Source organism: Lissotriton helveticus, chromosome 2_1 (assembly GCF_964261635.1).
Source record: "Lissotriton helveticus chromosome 2_1, aLisHel1.1, whole genome shotgun sequence".
In the NCBI taxonomy this organism is placed as follows: domain Eukaryota; kingdom Metazoa; phylum Chordata; class Amphibia; order Caudata; family Salamandridae; genus Lissotriton; species Lissotriton helveticus.
Window position 1 is genome coordinate 1,516,999,001 of NC_136059.1, and position 17,629 is coordinate 1,517,016,629.

The window sequence follows — 17,629 nt, forward strand, 5'->3', positions numbered from 1 at the left end:
TCATTCCCTCAAGTCTTCCTCATGCAGGAACATATCCACTGCCTAGCCCTGGCCTTCATCTGTCTTCCCCTAGGGCTCCTGAGTATGGTGTTTTCAGGCATGTGTGGGTTATCAATGGGCTTGCGGTGCCCGAATGTGATAAACGGATGTATGACGATACATCGCAAACCAAAACAACACGTGCCTTTACAACGTGGTTTTTAGTTCACATGTACCGTCACAACGCATGTTTTTACAACGGATGGCATTAGTTCGCATATCATTTGAAATGCATACTAAATGCTTTTACAACGGATCCCATTTCCCTGCATGTATTTACAACGCAAAATAACCCCCAAACACTAACACAGTATCCTAAATAACACATACTCCACAGCACTACCCTACAGTAAAAAACAGTAGACTATCCTAAATTACAACCCCCACCCTAAACCCTAAAACATTACCATACACTACGACCCCCTGACACTACCCTAAACCCTAAAACACTACCATACACTACAACACTACCATAAACCACTACCCACACTACTCCCACCCCAAGCACAATCACCCTTACCCCTCTTTCCTCTTGGTTCCTCTCCAGCGTCGCTGTCTCTGCTCCCTGTTCCAGCATTGGCGTCTCTGCTCCAGCGCCATTACATCACATGCGTTTAAAAGCGCATGGGTTTTAAAAGCGCATGCAATGTAATGGTACATGTCGCAATCTGTACGCGTGGTAACGTCGCTTGCGTTATAACGCATGCGACGTAAAGCCATGCGTACTGATGCTGGCGTTGTAATGGGTGTTCACCGTGATAAACTAGGTAGTCTAATGCAGTCTGGAAATTTCAAAAGCAATAAAAGCAAAATGTCAGCTTAGTGTAGTTTTATTTTTGCCACAGGTATTACCCCTGGGCCGTATGGACAACTATGGTAACTATTTATCTTTTACATCTATACATACTTACATTTCTGTTGCAAGGTCCTCAACCACCAACTCCCAGATTGGTTGGCTTGGACAACACATTAAATATAATTATTGTCAAATTTTTAACAATTTTACCACAAAACATGGTAATTCCTGAAGTCTTCCTCGTGTAATGACATATCCCTGTTGAGGTGTCCTTGGTTTCATGAAAGAGAGAGAGAGAGAGAGAGAGAGAGGTCAGTCATGGGTTTTCTAAGGTTTCGAGCAGGAATCTACCCACTAGACACCGGGAAATGTTTTTGGGTAGGGAAGCTATTCAGCCAGAGGACTGCCGAATTTGGGGCTGGGGTCGGCTAGCATCCAAGGAAACCTACTAATTCAAGACATTTCTGAAAACTAGAGACTCCGGGCAATCAATGGTGAGGGAGCTTGCATGAATACAAACACATTTTATTACCCACACACCCTGCAAAAGTCACAATATGGGCAAACAATTGTAATTTCATGATTTTTTCTATGACTGAAACCCCCAGAGCATTTGGCAAATGGCAAAAGTCAATCATCAGATGTTCTCACAGTTCTCCAAATGAAAATTGTACCCCTCTGTTTTTTTCTAATACACCAGTTAGGTTATTTGAGAAATACTAAAGCATTGTACACATTTGACCCCTTGCTGAATTTGGAATGTTGTTTGCTTTCAGTAATCTATAGCTTTTGGTGATATTCTATGGATTTGACACCTGTCCCTGCAAATTGTACGTGGGTTAAAGCACAAACATATGAAATGCCAGTTTGCTGTTTTCTCTTCACAGTGCAAGCTATTGTGGTAGGGATGTGTTGTGTGCCTGTCAAACTATCAGGGAGCCACATGTTGTTTGCATTTTGTCTTAGCATAAAAAAATCCTACTAGAGTCTGGCTCCTTGCTGGAGTGTAGACATTCACCTCCTTCCTCTCACAAAGCAAGATGTACGTGAATTGCCCACAATGCACCTCCCCCTTGAGAACCCTGCCATCCTGCAATTGACAGATGGATGGTGGGAGCACACTGCCTCACTTCCCAGCACTCAGTATGTCCCAATGCAACATGGTACATGCAATGCATGATAACACATATTTCAGTAGTAATATTTAACTTTTCATCCTTGTTGTTGCGGCCTATGCTGTGTAACTCTAGTCACTTGTTTGTGGATTCATTTCTTCATCAGTAGAGAGCAACAAGTCGTTTTGCAGGTGCTGGAAATGCTGCCCAAAGTCTTCTCAGTTCTCTGTACCACTGACGGGTCGCAGGTGCATCAACACAAGCTCGTCAGCTCCTGCAATTGACTAGTCTGAGCACCAAGGGACTCCTTTGGAGTGCTAGTCCCACTATAAAGCCTCCCTGTAATAATAATGATAACAACAATAGAAAAGCACTTGTGCAGTACAGAGTACCTAGATAACCAATGAATGACTGGAGAAGTATGGGGATCACACCTGTTTTTGGATGAAGGAAAGCTATCTTTGTTTGAACGAATGATCAGCTGGCTCAGAATCATCTACATTCAACGACCTTCTGACCTGGACAATCCGCTGATCTATTCCTTTAGCTCAGAAATTTGAGGCATCATTTTAGATTTTGATCTCAGATTCATCCCACAAATCTGCATCTTGATCAATGGTATCAGCTGCCAATTCTCTTTCCTTTGGAAAATTATCCCACTCCTAAAAAATGACCTCTGAATAAAAATTACACATGGCTTGGAGATGATCCAGTTGGTTCACTGTAACAAAGTGTATACTAGTCTTCACAAATAGTTTAGCACCAGGCAGCAGAGAGCGCACAATCAGGGAACCGGAATCCACTTAAATAAAAACACATACCGCCATCTCTGAAAGCTCTCCATTGGTTCCATGTTCAATTCAGCACAAAGGTCAAAGCAGTATGCATTATATATAGGCTGTGGGGTTTTAGGTTTAAACCTATAATAACTGATAACACCCCACTGAAAGAAAAATAGCCCTCACCGGTGAAAACATATAAACACTGAAAAAACACCTGGACAACCACAAACTAAATGCCATTCAAAGAAAGGAAAAAGAGTGTGAAAGTAATTTTTTTCTTCCTGAAGGGGTCAATACAATGTAACTTTGTTATACAAGAAGCAGTAAGAAAGACTGGCTAACATTATTCTGCTTGAGTTTTGTTCTTTAGGGATGCCACTAAAATATTGTTTCTTCTTCCTTTTACTTTTTCAGTTTTGTGGCCTTTGGTCTAAAGATGCAGGGTTTAGTTTCATGTTTTAGGTCTAGTTTAATTATTTTATAAACTATAGAGAATCAGGAAATATCAAACTCATATTTGATATTTTGGCTGCATTTGATTCTTTCTCCAATAGGTAAAATGGCTGGTTTCATAAAAATCTTTCCTAATATGTGTCATCACATTTACCCACAGAGAATGGGTAAAAACCTTTAATACATCAGACCATAGTTTCTAGTGGGACAGTATTGATAGTAGGTGAATTGCCAACACCTCAGGCTTTAAACATTCAATGCAAGGTATATTGACAATTATATATATCACCAAGCATCTGGGATAGTGGTGAAAACATGACACCAGACTTTTGGAAAACATGGAACGCAGTGTCACTTGTAATGCTCTGCAAAAAAGGTTCTTTCCAAGTTCAACAAAGATTGGAGTGATATTGTTTGTAGTTGCAGTAATTCAGCTACGTATATAAAAAAGTTGTATGATGACCTGTCGAAATTGATACCCGAGCTGAAGTGATTCCCTGTAGTAGATCCTTGCCACTTGTTAGATGGTATGCTGAAAGCATCTATACAATCTTAAGAGTTAATGAGGGATGCTATTGACTTTTTAGTCCTTTCTGGTGCACTGGTTTCTAATGCACAGGAACTAAAACGCAAATATTTATCATTTCGAGCTTTATGTGGCATCAAAGAAAGAGTCACCCCAACTGTGTCCCTTAGCTGAAGGTTCTTAGCCCAATGGGCTAAGAATGGTGAGAGGGCCTTTTCACAGAAGTTTACATGGGAAGGAAAGATCGAGCGCACATGACCCAAAGACTCACTGAAGAAGTATTGTATGGTGTACTACAATAAGATTAATTGCAAAAATCTATTTGGACCTCATATACACTATAAGTACACTGTCTATATACCATGTTCTTTCAGTGCAGAAAGCAAGCAATAATAAAAGCAAAACGTTCCATAAACACCGGAAAAACACTTTTTCTGTTGTTTTTAGTGGTGCGAAAACGTGTAACCACTGATAACAACTGTGTTTTAAGATATTAAAAAAAACTGAAAAAAAACACCGGAATTTACCAAAAATAGAAACTGAAAACAGGAAAGCCTAATTATATATAAGGCTTGCTGTGTGATTGATGACGGCACGAATATAGCATCCGCCTAATGGTTTTCTTGGTGCAGAAAACGGGCAAAAGTCCAAACTACCTTCAAGATCTAGCATGCCACTAAACACCAGCCATGAACCTGTGCTCATTGCCAGCACAACTAATCAGACAATGCCCAATTAAGATACTAAAGTAAAGAGAAATAACCTTGGCCATTCAGGGACCCAAATAATGGCGATACAGGGTCCCAACTATTGAACATCCTTAGCCCCCACCTTCGGATAGAATCCTGCTACCCTTAGTTCAGGAAACTCCTTGAAAACCAAATAAGCATCCAAGTAAACTGTACATCTTAATGAATGAGTAACTGTATTTTAATGATTGCTTATATGGTTGTGACTTACAAACCGAATAAAGCTTTTTGAACTTGAACTTGAATGAGAGTAAAAAATAAATAAAAGTTTATTTTTCTTATCTTCTTATTTACATTATCTTATATATGTATCCTATTTTTATTTACCGGTTTTACTTTTATTTATCTTATTTTTCTTATTTCTTCTGAGTCAACGTTCCGAGTGGCCAAGATGAAATATAGCGTTTTAAAAAAACTCATAAATAAATATGTAAGGAAATAAATATTGTGTTGCACACTAAGCACATCACGTGTTCAACTTGAAAACGGTTATCTAGTTAAGGAATGTGGGCGTCATGCATTTGCCATGGTTTACATGTTTATTTGTTAGTGTTTGGTATGTTCCAATATTTCTTTCTAGCTTATCTTAATATTTTGTGTAATTTGCCTATCGTGTTTAAACTTCAGTTTCATACTTGGGTTGTATTTCCTGTTTGCAGCACTTTCCTTTTCCTGCAGCAACATTCTAAGTTTCCATAATGTTTATTGTGGTTTACCCCTTCGCTTTCCCCATAGTTCCAGGGAAGCGGCCGTTCTGCAGGTTGTACCCCAATAAGGACATCAGTAAAGGTTGTAGGGATACTTAGTCTAAGCAGCATAGAGCCTGTTTCAGGTGTATGCCTTCAGTACGTCCCAGTAGCATTGTGGTACATGCAGTCCTTGCATTTTTTATTTCTTCGCTCTCATTTTAGCAGTGAATGCTGATCAATTTTCATTGAGGTAATCTTTCATTTAAACAGTTAGAATAGTTAATTTTTTTTCCAATATCCTTTCATTCCCTTGCTAACAGTGCTGACTGTGATTACTGCAGAACATTTTAAGTGGCAAAATACCCATTTACATGAACTTAGTAAGGGTGCAACCTCCGATGTAGCCTAGGAGATGCATGGTTGAAAGAGACCGAATTTTCTTCTATATCTTTATTATGGCCATCTTTAGACAGATACAAGTTCCAACAATCCGTGAACTGTATACGAATATGCCACATAGAGCGAATTAACAATAAATGTAATTGGCAAAGTTTTCGTTAACAAAGTCCCATAAAGTACTTCCCACCCCACGCTCTGAAACCAAGTATCCATTCTACCCACCCTCCACCATAACCTGTCAATCTTGTCAGATGGCAAAAGTCAATCATCAGGTGTTCTCACAGTTCTCCAAATGAAAATTGTACCCCTCTGTTTTTTTCTAATACACCAGTTAGGTTATTTGAGAAATACTAAAGCATTGTACACATTTGACCCCTTGCTGAATTTGGAATGTTGTTTGCTTTCAGTAATCTATAGCTTTTGGTGATATTCTATGGATTTGACACCTGTCCCTGCAAATTGTACGTGGGTTAAAGCACAAACATATGAAATGCCAGTTTGCTGTTTTCTCTTCACAGTGCAAGCTATTGTGGTAGGGATGTGTTGTGTGCCTGTCAAACTATCAAGGAGCCACATGTTGTTTGCATTTTGTCTTAGCATAAAAAAATCCTACTAGAGTCTGGCTCCTTGCTGGAGTGTAGACATTCACCTCCTTCCTCTCACAAAGCAAGATGTACGTGAATTGCCCACAATGCACCTCCCCCTTGAGAACCCTGCCAACCTGCAATTGACAGATGGATGGTGGGAGCACACTGCCTCACTTCCCAGCACTCAGTATGTCCCAATGCAACATGGTACATGCAATGCATGATAACACATATTTCAGTGGTAATATTTAACTTTTCAACCTTGTTGTTGCGGCCTATGCTGTGTAACGCTAGTCACTTGTTTGTGGATTCATTTCTTCATCAGTAGAGAGCAACAAGTCGTTTTGCAGGTGCTGGAAATGCTGCCCAAAGTCTTCTCAGTTCTCGGTACCACTGACGGGTCGCAGGGGCATCAACACAAGCTCGTCAGCTCCTGCAATTGACTAGTCTGAGCACCAAGGGACTCCTTTGGAGTGCTAGTCCCACTATAAAGCCTCCCTGTAATAATAATGATAACAACAATAGAAAAGCACTTGTGCAGTACAGAGTACCTAAATAACCAATGCATGACTGGAGAAGTATGGGGATCACACCTGTTTTTGGATGAAGGAAAGCTATCTTTGTTTGAACGAATGATCAGCTGGCTCAGAATCATCTACATTCAACGACCTTCTGACCTGGACAATCCGCTGATCTATTCCTTTAGCTCAGAAATTTGAGGCATCATTTTAGATTTTGATCTCAGATTCATCCCACAAATCTGCATCTTGATCAATGGCATCAGCTGCCAATTCTCTTTCCTTTGGAAAATTATCCCACTCCTAAAAAATGACCTCTGAATAAAAATTACACATGGCTTGGAGATGATCCAGTTGGTTCACTGTAACAAAGTGTATACTAGTCTTCGCAAATAGTTTAGCACCAGGCAGCAGAGAGCGCACAATCAGGGAACCGGAATCCACTTAAATAAAAACACATACCGCCATCTCTGAAAGCTCTCCATTGGTTCCATGTTCAATTCAGCACAAAGGTCAAAGCAGTATGCATTATATATAAGGCTTGCTGTGTGATTGATGACGGCACGAATATAGCATCCGCCTAATGGTTTTCTTGGTGCAGAAAACGGGCAAAAGTCCAAACTACCTTCAAGATCTAGCATGCCACTAAACACCAGCCATGAACCTGTGCTCATTGCCAGCACAACTAATCAGACAATGCCCAATTAAGATACTAAAGTAAAGAGAAATAACCTTGGCCATTCAGGGACCCAAATAATGGCGATACAGGGTCCCAACTATTGAACATCCTTAGCCCCCACCTTCGGATAGAATCCTGCTACCCTTAGTTCAGGAAACTCCTTGAAAACCAAATAAGCATCCAAGTAAACTGTACATCTTAATGAATGAGTAACTGTATTTTAATGCTTGCTTATATGGTTGTGACTTACAAACCGAATAAAGCTTTTTGAACTTGAACTTGAATGAGAGTAAAAAATAAATAAAAGTTTATTTTTCTTATTTACATTATCATATATATGTATCCTATTTTTATTTACCGGTTTTACTTTTATTTATCTTACTTCTTCTGAGTCATCGTTCTGAGTGGCCAAGATGAAATATAGCGTTTAAAAAAAACTCATAAATAAATAAATAAATATGTAAGGAAATAAATATTGTGTTGCACACTAAGCACATCACGTGTTCAACTTGAAAACGGTTATCTAGTTAAGGAATGTGGGCGTCATGCATTTGCCATGGTTTACATGTTTATTTGTTAGTGTTTGGTATGTTCCAATATTTCTTTCTAGCTTATCTTAATATTTTGTGTAATTTGCCTATCGTGTTTAAACTTCAGTTTCATACTTGGGTTTTATTTCCTGTTTGCAGCACTTTCCTTTTCCTGCAGCAACATTCTAAGTTTCCATAATGTTCATTGTGGTTTACCCCTTCGCTTTCCCCATAGTTCCAGGGAAGCGGCCGTTCTGCAGGTTGTACCCCAATAAGGACATCAGTAAAGGTTGTAGGGATACTTAGTCTAAGCAGCGCAGAGCCTGTTTCAGGTGTATGCCTTCAGTACGTCCCAGTAGCATTGTGGTACATGCAGTCCTTGCATTTTTTATTTCTTCGCTCTCATTTTAGCAGTGAATGCTGATCAATTTTCATTGAGGTAATCTTTCATTTAAACAGTTAGAATAGTTCAATTTTTTTCCAATATCCTTTCATTCCCTTGCTAACAGTGCTGACTGTGATTACTGCAGAACATTTTAAGTGGCAAAATACCCATTTACATGAACTTAGTAAGGGTGCAACCTCCGATGTAGCCTAGGAGATGCATGATTCAAAGAGACTGAATTTTCTTCTATATCTTTATTATGGCCATCTTTAGACAGATACAAGTTCCAACAATCCGTGAACTGTATACGAATATGCCACATAGAGCGAATTAACAATAAATGTAATTGGCAAAGTTTTCGTTAACAAAGTCCCATAAAGTACTTCCCACCCCACGCTCTGAAACCAAGTATCCATTCTACCCACCCTCCACCATAACCTGTCAATCTTGTCAGAGATGACTAACATTTGTGTAGGGCTCCAAGGTACTCTGTTTGTGAACTCACTATAAGCAGTTTGGATTCAGGCTGTTCCCAAAAGGATGAGAAACCAGTAAGGTAGTGTCATTGTAGTGGGGTGTTCAGAGGGGGACGTGTATTGTCATTGAACGAATGTGAATATTTCTCAACTAGAGAATCCCAGTCATGGGCGATAGGGTTTTTACGTAAACCAGCCCTCTCTTCTCTATGCAGGTGGATACTTTCAGCAGTCAACCAGAGGGCTGTACCCTCACTCCAGGACTGTATTATTGGTGATGCGGGGTTCTTCTATCTCATTGTAATGTGGCATTGTGCCAATAGTAGAGCTAGATCAATGAATTTAGCCGACACCCCGTCCGAGTGAGAGCAAGGCAAAAGGCCTAGTATCAGCATCTCCAAAGAACTGTCGAGACTGTGCCCATTGACTTCGAGTTTGGCTGCAACACCTACCCAGTAAGTCATCAGCAGTTTAAACAACCATATCATATGGGTAAGATCTGCATCAGGGAAACCACGGCGGGGACAAGCTGAAGAGGGCCCCGGGTAAATCTTTGAAATACTATGAGGAGTAAGATAGGCCCTATTCAGGATGTTGAATTAAATATATTCAAAGTGTGAATTACGAGAGACCATATAGGGGTAGGACAGGACACAGCATCATTCTGAGTCGTGCAATCGGCGGCCGATATGTCACTCCCTCTTCTCCCAAAAGGGGAGTATTATCATGGTCCCGATGCTGGAGGTGACCTTGTTACAACCATTGAACCACAGGAGTGGTGTCTCCTAATGTGTAAATCGCTTGTGTGACTGCATTGATGGGGGAGGGCTCTATTTCTTGAACCAGGAATGCCATTTTTAGCATTTGTTTAAGATGGCCATAAGTTAGAAAGTGGCAAGCAGAGACGGTGTAGTCTGTCGGGAGTATGTAAAAGGCTGAAAGTTCTGTTTAGGAAGGAATGGGCTGAAAAGGGTCTTATTACCCTATCTGATCTAAGTGAGATGGGGTATATTGCTGTTAAAGGCCACAGTTCCCGTGGGTTTCTGAAAAGTTTCAGCGCTCCGTCCATCATCTCCTTGAGTTTGCAATAACGTTACAGTTTACATATTTCTTTTACGGCGTGGTACACTGTGCACTGTTTAATTGGCTGTGAGCCAGGTCACTTAGTGGGTGGGGCCTAACAATAGATACAGTCCAGGCTAGGCTGTCAACACACACTCACACTTTAAAGTGCGCATGTGTAGTAGATCACTCGTAGTCAGTGAAGAGTTGAAGATGGATTTATTGTAGATAACTACACAGTAGACAGGAGAGCGAAGAGAAAACACATCCAGCCCCAACAGCTCTCAGTACCATTTGAATCCACAGAACCCAGCAACAGTGCAGCCAGGCAACCCATCAACATTCCATAAGGTGAAGCCTGAGCTAGATCCTGAAATATAACGCTGTAGCAAGATAAATGAGAGAATACAACATATCCTCTTTCCTCAATAAACAAAAGAGAAAAACGAAATGAACAGAAACAAAAAAGAAAAAAAAATTCTAAAAAATATATATATAACTTAAATACTTTGTAAGTGAGCTTTAAGTAAATATTCTAAAACATTTTACATGAATTTGTAGGTAAACATAAAGTAGAAACTCTAAATCATTTTACATGCAGTATCTCTTAGGAACAATCCTAGATCTTGAACTTAAAACATTTTACCTGCGGTATCTCTTACGAACAATCCTAGATCTTGAACTCCTTCTAAGAGACATTTCTGAAGGTGCACCAACCTCCGGACCAGGAGGCACAGAAGCAGGATATGAGGGAACATTCTTAACTTTTACAATCTTACCAGCATTCCACCATTTCCCCCCCTTTAACTAGCACAGAATTTCTACCAACCCTGGTGACGGAAATGCGAGAACCAAATTTGCTCTCACCCTTCTTCACATGTACAGGGGACTTAATACGAACAACATCTCCAACGACCACGGGAAAAGTCTTGACCCCTTTCTTACTGTCAAACTACGACTTCTGCTTGGACTGAGAATTGGAGACATTTTCTCTAACCTGATGCACGAGACTGTCAACATCAGGAACAGACTTGATCCATTTATTCATCCATGCGGGTTTAAAGCTAGTGTTGGGCTTTCTTCCCCTCAACAAGTCAAAGGGAGAAGCTTTAGTTGTAGAGTGAAAGGTGGTCCTACAGAACCAAAGCATACTGTTGAGAGAATTAATAATATCACAGTTAGAGGATCTGGCCCACTTAATACAGTCCCCCACAATCCTGTTCATTCGTTCAACCAGCCCATTGGACTGGGGGTGATAAAGGGAACTCTTAACGTGTTGAATGTTGCATGATTTAAAAAAATATTAAAATTCAGCACTCGTGAATTGAGTGCCATTATCCGTCACTACGGTGTCAGGAAACCCCTCCCTCAAAAATACATCTTTAAGAAAAAGAATGATGTTACTGGTGGAGGCCTCCTTAACAAATTTCATTTCAGGCCATTTTGAAGCATAATCAATTCACACTAAAACAAAACGACACCCTCCAGGTAAAATTTCCAAAGGTCCCATGACATCCACACCTACTCTGGACCATGGTCCAGAGGGTCACTCAATAGGAAAAAGAGGTGGGCAGGAAACCTTTGGTGAGCGTGGATCCCAAATGACCCTCGTGGCCTTTGACAATAATGTACTCGCTGAGACTTTGAGGGGCAATCCATTTATCACCTCGTGATAATACACTGTCTTCCAATGAAATCTCAGATTCCACCTTCCAGAAAGGCTTTATGCACTGAGGAAGAGCACGCTCTCTAGGCCAACCTGACCTAACAAACCCACATACTCGTAAAATCTCATAATCGGTAAGAGCTTTAATCCAACTGTCTGCAGAATCAAGCCCATGCTCCGGTAAGTCGAGTGAGGCTACCAAGCAATCATCAGAATCTTCCTCCACAACATCAGAAGGAATAACTCCTTCCTTGTTATTATCAATGGGAAATTGCGACAGATAATCTGCTCTGAGATTCCTCCCACCAGAAACATGAACAACATCAAATTGGTACTGCATAAGGCGAGATACCATACGTAGAATCCTAGGCCAGTAGCATTTCCCGGTGCCAGCCCCAAGAATGGAAATGAGAGGTTTACGATCAGTTCTCAATAAGAAGCCTTTACTCCAAATATAGGGTCAAAACTTTTAGATGGCCCATAAGCAAGACAAAAGCTCTTTTTAGATGACTGAGTACTGAAGTTCCCCATTTCTCAAAACCCGGGAGGCAAATGCAACTGCGTTCTCTCCTCTTGAAGTATTTTGTGTCAGAACAGCCCCCAACCCCACTTGACTCGCATCAACAGTTATGCAAGAAGACAACTCTGAGTCAAAAGGTTTGAGCGCACTACTCTTAGAGAGAGAACTCTTAACGCACTGCAGGGCAGACTCACATTCATCAGACCATTTCAACACCAAACTTTGGAAAGAAGAGAACACATGGGCCGTACTAGAGTGGTATTATTGGGAACAAACTTCGAATAAAACTCCAGAAGACCAAGAAGAGACTTGATGCCAATCTTATCAGATGGAGCGGAAGCCTGGGTGATAGCATCCAGCAGCCCTTGCCTGGGATGGATTCCCTCACCAGAGATTAGATTAACTAGATACTCTATCTTTTCAGTGAGAAACATGCATTTTTCTGGCTTAGCAACCACCCCATGATCCTTGAAAATTCTCAGAACTCTTTCGAGCAAGGAGTTATGTGTCGGGATGTCTTTGGAGTGAATCAACACATCGTCCTGGAACACAAGAACATCACTAATCCCAACTAACATACTTTACATGACACATTGAAAAACGGATGCCACAGAGGCAAGCCCGAAGGGCATACGTCTGTATTGAAAAGTGCCTAAAGGTGACACGAAGGCTGTGAGGGGGCGTGATGCAGGTTCCAGTTCAATCTGATGGTATGCACTGGCTAAGTCCAGTTTGGAAAATAATCTGGACCCCCCTAACACTTGCAAACAGGTCACATATTTTAGGTAGTGGGTGAGAGTAGACCCAGATCTCCTTATTGAGAGATCTCAAGTCCTTACAGACGCGCAGTTTCCCACATTTCTTGCGCGCGACAACCAAGGGTGAAAGCCACAGTGACGATTCTGTGGGTTCGATAATCCCTTGATCGCACAAGGACTTGAGCTCTCTTTCAAGGTTGTCTCTCACACTTAAAGGTACACCTCTCAACTTATGCTTAATCGGAAGGGCCCCATCTTTAACGACAATTCTATGCTTGAATCCCTTTATGGTTCCTAACCCTCCTCCAATGACAGATGGAAAGCGTTCACTCCACTGGCGCAAATATTGATCATCAGATACAACAAGAACTTGTTCAGATGTCCCGGGTCTAAGGATCATCTTGAACAGACCTTGATGATACCATCCTAGAATGTTCAGACCCTTCACAGCAACATACACTTTGTCACTTATTTTTCTGTTTTAAAAATAAGATTGTATTCGAAATACTCGAGATCAATCTTCCGTCCCTCACACGAGACTGGAGAACGATCGGGGGGGGGGGGTTAAGTGGTCTTTATCCCCATGCTTTATAGAATAATTCATGAATCACCATTGTGAAACTTGCACCTGAGTCAACAAGAAGATTAAGGGGTTTTCCTCCCACGATAATTTCAATATGGGATCTACACATTCACATGAATCACCTATACTGGACACTGATTCATGAGAGAGAGACAACAGAAACCACTTCAGAATCAGATTCTTGATCTGCTTCTAAAACACAAGCATCATACCTTCTTGGATTTTTCCGTTTCATGCAGACCTTTGCAAAATGCCCTATCTTTTTGCAATAATTACAAGTCACATTAGCTCCTGGACACTTTGCTCCTTTAAGGTGTGGAGGATTCCCACAACGGTAACACATTTGCTTAACTTGTTGCAAATCAGATGCACCTCTCCCAGAGTTAGAGATTTTGAGTGCATTGCTTTTGGTAGAAGAAGAAAAAGGTTTAGAGTCATTAGTCTTTCCCTTACTATTAGTGAAAACTATGCTGACTGGATCTGTAGACTTCTCTTCCAACTCCTTTAGAGATACTTGTGAAGTTTCAATACTCTTGGCTAATTTAACAGTTTCATCAAGAGAAGGATTGGCAAGGGAGAGAAGCTTCTGACAAATCTGTTTATCTCTACAATGATACACAAACTGGTCACGAATCAATTGGTCTGTGAAGATATCGAACTGACAAACAGCAGCAAGTCTACGTAGAGTAGAAACGTAGGAGTCTACATCTTCGTTATCACATTGCTGTCTTTTAAAAAAATTGTGACAAAGAACCTTCAAACTGGGTTGTTTGTCGAACCTTGTTTTAAGTTTTAAAATAGTGTCCTGATAATCATCGACATCATCCTCTGGTAGATGAACGATTTCAGGAAGGTGTTTGTAAATAGAACGACCTTCGAATCCAAGGGAATGGAGAAGTAAAAATTTCTTGCGTTCATTGCTAAACCTAGATGCACCAATGGCTCCCAGATTCGTCTGGAATGCGTCAAACCATATTTCTCATCGAACGATAGGTTCTCCTGGAGATTCCAGGAATGAGGGAGGAGGAGTAACAGATTGCATCATTTAGCAGAAAGAATTAAACCAAAGAAGAAACAGAAAAAGTAATAAGAAAAGAAGAGAAAGAGAAAAGATAAAATAAAAATAAAATTGCAATGCAGTAAACAGGAACCAAACATAGATATTGTTTCATAAACTAAACATATGATCAAATATGATGTTATTTGTACATGAAATGCAATAAAATGTACATAGACACAATGAAATGTAGAAGATGGTATGTGAATCACCGCGTGGTTAGCCGCTGTATATTAGAGATGATAACGTGAAGAGTACTGGTGTGCGAATCACCGTTAGCTAAATCGCACTCATGAAATTATTTTTGAAACTGGTGTGTGAATCACCGTAAAAATGTAGATTGTGGATGACCGCAGTGTGACCCGCTCCGTAATCTGAAGCAGAGAGCTCTGGAACGCAAAGTAGAAAAGACGTGCCGATTGTCGAAATCGGCTGACTGGAAACAAAATGCGTTGCTAAGCAGTTGCTAGGTACACGTGCCGTTGTGACATGACGCGTGTAGTCAGGCAGGTCAGGCAGATAGCGGCCTACTATTGTGGAGAGAGAATAAAACAGCGTTGGTAGGTAGCGGTCCCAAACGTCTTGTTGCGCATGCACGAGAGAGAAATAACGTCTCTGTCAGCGCGAGATCCAAATCCACGGAGAAGCACACAAAGACATAGGCAAAATCAGCAAAGCGCCTGTAAGAAAGTGGCTCTGTATATACTGTACCAAAGTAAGGTACAGAGTCCAGCGGTCTCCAGAGGTTTGGCAGAGGCTAAAGTTAGAAATAACCTTTCTTTAAAGTGGTAGCTTGGTCGAGCAGTAAGGCAGTATCAGAGGACAGTGTAAAGCATTTGACGTACACACTCAGTCAGCAAATGGTCTCACACACTCAAGAACTGAACTCTAGGCCAATTGCTTTGTATAAAAAAATATATTGTTATATATGTTGTTTTATTTCTAGAACCAAGCAAGCCTGGTACAGGTAAGCATAAAAATACTTTTCAGTAGTAAATTACTTGTATGAACTCAGTTCATAATAGCAGTGTAACTTGTACTGGTTTTGTTTACAGTTTTAAGAAAGCAGTGTGCAACACATTGCAGGTATAGTACATTCAATTGAATGGGCTTTTTAAGTAAAATGTAGTTAATTACTTTTCAGATTAATTTTGCTACCACAGGACTGGATCCTGGATTCAGTCCTGGGACATTTCATGAAAACAGGCGAGTAAATGCGTTTTGGTTAAAGGTACGATTTTTAAGGAATATTATTTTATTTCAAAAGTTGACACTTAGAAACTTTTTCACATAGAATCACCAATGTTATCCTATGGGAGGAAATTCACTTAGCAGGTAAGTTAGGTTATCGTTACTGTTTCTTACTGAGTGCTGGATCCTGGATTCACCACTGGGACATTTCCGGAAAACAGTTGAGAAAATGCGTTTTGGTTATTCGGCTGATTTTTAGGGAATATTTGCAGTTTTCAAAAGTCGACACTTCAAAACTTTTTGGGAGAAGAAATGTCAATGTTATCCTATGAGGAAAAATGAGTTATCGGTTTGAAGGTAAGTAATCGGTCTTTTGAGTTAGGGTTCTGGGGTTAGACTCAGGGGTCTCCCAGGGTCAGTGATGCACTGTTGTTGCACCCTCAGACACACTCGGGCGGCCGGGTGCAGAGTGTTGAGGCCCACTGTTATCCAACGGGGGATAGGGGGACTCGGTTAGTGGCGGCTGGCAAGCAGGCCACAGGGCTGTGGGAGCAAAGCTCCTACGGTTAAGCTCAGGGCACGTTGGGGATCAAGTTAGCACCAATGGGGCACCCTCAGTGGCGCTAAGGCAGCTGGGTGCAGGGTGCAGTTTTGAGGTCGGGTGCCCTGTTGATTTCAATGGGATTTCTCCGGGACAAAGAAACACTACAGGCTCGGGGATGAGGATCTTCCAGGAGTGACCACCACTTCGAGGGGTAAGTTGGGATGTAGAGGGGTGGTTAGGCACCGCTGGGTTTGGCACACAAGGCTGTGGGGAGTCGGGTGCAGGGGTGCCTATGGATGTTGGATTTTCTTACCCACCCTGGTCGCGTAGGGGGGGCCCTCTGGATTGAGGCTGCAGGCGTCGTCTGGAGGCTTGAGGCAGGTCAGGGGTCGCCCGATATCGGTTCAGGATCAACGGGGGACCTCCTCGATGTGTTTGTTCACTCAAATACGGGCCGGGCTCGGTGGGTGCAGAGTGTGCTGGATTCGCGGTTCCTAGTTGACACCAGAAGTTGCAGTTCAAACACGTCCGGTGTTCGCGGGCGAAACAGCTTGGGAAGTGAATGCAGGCAGGTGCTCCAGGGTTTTTGAGGTTGCTGGACAAGCCGGGATTTTGCAGGAGCAGGTTCGAGGGGAGACAGGCCTGTACGGCGGGGGCCAAGTCAGGGGGCGCCGTCCACTTGTTAGCTCTGCACGGCTTCTCGTCCTTCTTCTTTTCTTGTCATTGCTGGATCTGAGGAAGGAAGGTTCAGGGTGCCCCTAAATACTAAATTTAGGGGTATTACAGGTAGGTAAAGGTCAGGGACCAATGGGTCCCTTCCCTGAGGTGGGTACACCCCCTATTCTGCCACTCTCCAGTGGGAGGGGGGCAGGAGCCTGTCCCTGGTTGGCTGGGTCCCCCCATCCTCAAGATGGTGGGGACTCGAGGTTGTGCTTTACCTTGCCTCCCCTACCCTAGTGGTGGAGGTGGCAGAGGTGGGGCAAACCTCTCTTCCTCACTTTGTTTTTCCCGCCGGATCTCCTGCCCAAAGTGGGGGGCAGAACCAGTGAGGACCAGTTGCTGAGAACAGCAAGCGGTCTGGAGAGGCTCATAAAGGTGATTTGCCTTTGAAGCTTCTCCTTCGTGACCCCTGCCCATCCTGAGGGAGGAGGCTTGGCACCTCGTCCCAGGATGTGCATTGTTTCAGGCCCCCGAGAGCAGCAAGCTCTCGACCCAGGGGTCCAGAAACATGTCTGGGGGTGGCATCCTCGGCAGCCACTCAGTCAGGTCACTGGGAGTTGGTCGAGTTTCAGGGGGCATCCCTAAGATGCCCTCTGTAGTGCATTTTACATTAAATCCCACACTGGCATCAGTGGGGGTTTAATGTGCTGAGAAGTTTGATACCAAACTTCTCAGTCTTCAGTGTAGCCATTATGGTGCTGTGGAGTTCGTAATGACAACCTCCCAGCACCATACACTCTTAATGGCAGCACTGCACTTACAGTACCCAGGAATGGACATGGGTACTGTAGGGGTACAGGCCTTA